The following is a 5,718-nucleotide window of genomic DNA, read 5'->3' on the forward strand; positions in this document are numbered from 1 at the left end:
CTTCCCTTCCCTTCCCTTCCCTTCCCTTCCCTTCCCTTCCCTTCCCTTCCCTTCCCTTCCCTTCCCTTCCCTTCTTTTTTTAAAAATATATCTTTATTGACTTCAGAGAGAGGGAGAGATAGAAACATCAGTGATGAGAGAGTCATTGATTGGCTGCCTCCTGCACATCCCCCACTGGGGATCGAGGCCACAACCTGGGCATGTGCCCTGACCAGGAATTGAGCCTTGATCTCCTGGATCATAGGTCGATGTTCAACCGCTCAGCCTCACTGGCCGGGCTAGTCTATTTCTTTTGACAATATTCGGAATCTCATCAGCTCTCCCTAATGCTGACCTCAACTAGTTTTATCAGGAGCAAACCCCTACCAGAGTGGATCTCACTCGGAAATGTCACTCCATCTCTAGAGATGACTGTTTTGAGTCTAGAGCTAACAGCAGTGGCGACTAGCACATCACTACCACTAGCTACCAGTCTGAGCATTTTGAGTTCTGACCCCTAATAACATCTTTTAACTCTTCACATCCCATGTGCGCTGCCCTTCTCTTTCCATACCACAGCACCTGTAGGATCCAAAGCTTAGGATGGAGTACCTGAGCTTCCAGAACAGCTATCCTGAGTCTCCCTGCTCTTAGGCTCCTTCACATCTCCGTATGGGTTATAAACAGGTAAAAGCATCTCTCTCAGAAACCCACGATCTCAGAAGCATCAATTTTCAACTCCTGATAAATTTTGAAGGCTTCTACTAAGTAACGCCACCCCATCCCCAACTAAAACTTATCTACAGTAAGTCACCTTCTTCTCTCTCACTTGCCTTGTTTTCTTCATCCCTGTAAGACAGGCTCCTCCTCCAAAGAACAATTCCCAGGAACCGGGACATTGTGGGTAGGTAAATAACCCAAAGGACTTCACTTACCCCTTTAAACAAAAACAAAGCATTTTGGGGGGAAGGGGTATTATTTTGAGTGGAATATTTTCAAAAGCCTCCTAAAATATAGTCATGGAAATATGTAGTCAAATTTAAAATATACCTTACATAATGAATTCAAAATAAACAAAAAGATATTTTATCTTTGGATATGCTAAAAACAAAAAAGCCTGATGAATAGGTCTCTGAACTAAATGGCCTCAGACTGCTGTACTGTTCAATTTCCAACATCCTCTTTCGGTGCTATGGGGTTATTTCTTGGTCAGGCTGCCAGCTGACATTTTTTGTAGCTGTTAGTCCATTTGCTGTGGCTACTACCATCCTTTCTGATTTCATAAAATCCCAATTAGATGGAAACTCCACTGTTGTTAATTTGCTACGGTTGGAAAGCAGGTAAGTTTGCACTGTATGTGTAGCTCACAGTGAACAGGTAAAGAGACAAGAGACACGTGTGTGGACAACATCCTTTGTAACCATACATTTGGGCCCTTTTAGCTTACTGCCTGTTCCTGACTCCACTTGAGTGGTTTTGCCACCCCTCACAGTAAATACTTCCAGAACCCCCCACACAGCCTACTAGGTACTTAACACATCTCCACAACCTTCCTCCATTCCTTTTAAGAATCTCTAAATTCATCTTTGTAATATTTCCACCTTCATTCAATCACATATTCAATCCTCTCTCCTTCCCTTGCAAAGTCTGTCTCCAAATAATTAAGCGTGTATGTTTTTAGGTCATGCTTTTATATTGGTGGCTTTCTTTTTTAAAAATTAGTTTTATAAATTACAACTTCTTTAGATGAACTGAAATGTAGCTTTCATCCCTCTTCCCTGTCCCTACCACACAAACATGTCTTTCCCTATCCTCCCAAATAGTTATGCTACAATGTTAGGTTAATCAATAATCAGTATTTCTAGGAGTACTGTATGTTGTTCACTACAGAGCCAACTAGTGAAATCAGGATTACATTTTCCTTTTTGGTGAGTTCTGTCTTTCCTGGAATTAATAACTGCCTTTCCCCCCATTTCCTTAGTTTTCTCTTTTTTTTTGCAACACATTCTCAGATCTGTCAATACCCATCAGTATTATTTTCCAAATGGCCTGGTGTTGCAGAGGAAGGGAACTGAGGGCCGCTGTAGTGTAAGCAGACATGTACCTAATTCGCACTGTCAGCCCTGGCCCAGTACCATGCCCACTGTCCCTAAGGCCTTAACTTTCATGGTTTCACTTTCTCAGAAAATAAACTTCCATTCTCCTGCCTAGGCTGGGGGTGCTCATCTGGCTGCTCAGGGGCTCCATTTTGTCTGTCAGCTTCCAACCAGTTCCTTGCTTCTCAATCCTGCCTCACACCTCATTTTCTCTCTACCTAGTATCTCCCAGCCTTGAGCCTTTGAGGTGGTTCTTCAGGATGAATTTTGGTTCTTTTCTTTATGCTCATTTTAATTATAACACTCCACCCACTTACCATCTTCCAAATTATTGCACCCTCTCATCCACTGATGTCTCCTCCACCATTCTCTCACGGGTTGTCCTCGTGGATTTATACTTTCTTTCTTCCTTCACTCTTATTCGAGTGGGGCTTTGAGAAAGAGACTAACTGACATATATGGTTAATCTATGTTTAGAGTCTATGGTCATTTTTTAACAAGTAGATTAAAAAAGTATCTAAGTTTATAGGGATATAGGAGATTGGCCTGTTAGTTGTTAGAGGAAAATTTAACCTAATCCAACATAAGGCATTTTCCTCTAAAGCAGAGGTCACAACTCAAGATTCCTTTAGGAACCTAGAACATAGTAACACCCGAGTAAATGAAACGGGCTGTAAGACAAGGAAGGGTTGGGGACTGTGGGGAAGTGGAGACGGCCAAAACTATCTGAATGACAACAATGACTTCGGCTCCAAGTAAACATAGAAATTTGGACCTAACATTGCCAGATCTTCCAATCTTCCTAGGAAAACCAGTGATTGATCTGCACTTGAAATGCCTGATAGACAGATGTTGGCAATAAAGTTAACTACCTGCCTCTAGAATTCCAACTTGTTCCCACACTTCCTTCAGATCACCACTGGAAACCTTCCTGGATGGACCATACTCATCTAGAATAATCTCCTCACTCTTACTGGCTTTTTCATCTTCATCACTTGTCAATAGCTCTGTTGTATCAAGCTGTTGTTTCATCTCAAATGTTAACACCATGGCTGTGATACTTTTTTCACTGGTATTGAATGAATGAAACATTCTTTAAAATGGCACAGGCCAAAGCTCTTAGCTCACTGCACATGACCTCTTCTCTGACAGGACTTATACAACCCTTGGAACTTGTCAGTGCCCTTTGGAATGTTAGATTTATTTTTATATGCATCAATCTCCCAACTAAAAGATATGCATCTAAGGAGTTGGAGCTACATTCTGCTCTCTCTTCCTTAGTACTTTATACACAGTGGGCATTTAATAGTTTCATCTTCTCAGGCACACCAGCCAGTGAAACAAACAGGTGTTGAGATGTGTATGACATGAAAGTAAGCACTGAAAAAAGTAAGGTATTCAAAATTGCTTGATTTTAACAGATACACAGTTTAAATTAAGATAATTTCTGGTGCTCTGGTTGCCTCTTAACAAGAGCAACGTGCTTTGGGGTAGGAGGCCTTGATGGCTGGCACAATACAAGGCAGCAAAGGCTTTGTGCATTTATGCTGAAAAAGACTTTTGTGACTTATGTCAGAGAAACCCGATCATGCAAACATGGCTCGAGGCAAACAACTGCATATGAGAAAGGGATTCTACTGCTTGAGGCAGAATGTTTTAGTGAAACAGATTAGGGCAATTTAAAAAATTCTTCATTATAGGGACCCAAAATCTTCAGTTTCATATTACAGGAATGAATGACCCAAAACCAACTGAACACAACCTGTGTTTTTGACTTACTGTTCGACATGCTACTGTAATTTTTAAATGTGAAATTAAGGGTGAGGTTCCAAGGAAACTTCTGACATCTACAGCTACAGGTGTATTTGATGGAACTGTCACCGGGGGAGCTCGCTTTCGTTTCCTAGACATTACATTCAGCTCTGACAGACGTAAAATGGCAGGCAGGCAGAGCTACTGCAGAACTAGCTGATTCTAGAGGTGTGAATGAAGGGGTGCAACAACCAAGCACCTCCCCTACTGCATTGGGCTTTGTCGTCCACACCTAGCAAGCAGCTGGCTCACAGCAGATACTCAACAGCCATCTCCTGAAAAAGGTGTTCTCTAATACTGTCTAGTCCTAAGATGCCACTTGGTCCCTCTTCTGGGCCCAGGACAGAATTACAGTAAACCTAATGCAAATATTGTCCTTGAGGTTACCACCACAAGATAGCCCTTTAAATGGGAGGGCTGGAAAATGAAGTCCTTTAGATAGTTTGGTTTTAAAATCTCCTCCATGAGGCCCAAGGCAAACCAGCCAGCTGAGCTGGGAAAATTTATACTAACCTGGATCTAAACCAAGATTTTTATTTATCCTCATGAACTTCACTATGGACAGGTGGTTAGCAAGCCCTATATAATGTCTCTTAAATCAATAAAATATCAAACTGAGATGTTAATGGCTCACAGGGCCAAACCAGAATGGAGAAAAGTACAGAAGCCATTGCTCTTGGCTTGATACGTTATGCTCAAGTGATCTCACCCATTCCTGTCACTATTTCATTCCTGACCATCAGTGATGCCTACCTCACTGCTTTAGCTCTACCCTGTCTCCAGAGCATCGGATCCATTATTTCCAAATGTCTACGGGGGAGTTCCCCTATGGCAACAAGTCTAAAATGAATCTTATTTTCTCCTCCCTCCCCACAGCTATACCTTCTAACATTAAATTCCTGTAATACTTACAGCTAGTTTTTTATTGGTTCAATAACCATCTGAGTGCTTATCTGTGTTGTAGCAGATATTTAAAAAAAAAAAAGAGACACAGCCCTGTCTGGTAGGGACAAGAGTCATGTGAACACCTAAGTGTAATCAAATAAGTGCTACGCAGGCTCGAAGGAGGGAACACCTCACTCCATCGAGCAGTCAGGATGGCATCACAGACGACAGATGGAGTATTTATAATGTCTGTGTGCTCTCCACAGCTCCTCTACTAGTAAGGGTCTTCAAGGCTAACTCCTTCTCTTCAATGCTTATTTCCTAGCCTGGCACTTAGTACGGAGCAACTAGCAAACAAAGAATCACTGATCTGGGTGCCCAGATAACAGACCAAAGTTGAATGCAGCCCATCCAGCAGGTACAAGCAGCACTCTCTACCTGCATGCTGAACTTCTCTCTCTGCACAACTGTGCTCTCAGGGAGTCTAAATGTAGGAGAATGTTTCTCTCTCTTTTTTTTAACTCTCAGGAAGACTTTCCCCACTGAAGGAACTATAGAGATTAATTCTACCAAAACTTTGCAGATTGTTAAACATGGACACTCCTGCCACATCACCACCACCACCAATATCTAACATTTGCCTGATTCCATTCTAAATACTTAATATATGAACCACACATTTAACCCTCACAACAAGCCTATGTGGTGGGCACAATCGTTATCTCCATTTTACAGAAAAGGGAAAGGACGTGTGAGAGGCTAGGTGACTTGCGCAGGGTCATAGAGCTAGTTACGTGCTGGTTAGGCTCCCAAATCTATGCTCTCTGCCACTCTGCTCACCTTCTGATCTGGGGTGGTGGTCCTGTCACATCTATCTCTAGGATGTTTAAGTACCAAGTTGGTGCATCTATAAAAACAAGAAGAGTGCTCACCAAACTACCAAAAG

This window comes from Miniopterus natalensis, chromosome 7 (assembly GCF_054644295.1).
Source record: "Miniopterus natalensis isolate mMinNat1 chromosome 7, mMinNat1.hap1, whole genome shotgun sequence".
NCBI classification, from domain to species: Eukaryota; Metazoa; Chordata; class Mammalia; order Chiroptera; family Miniopteridae; genus Miniopterus; species Miniopterus natalensis.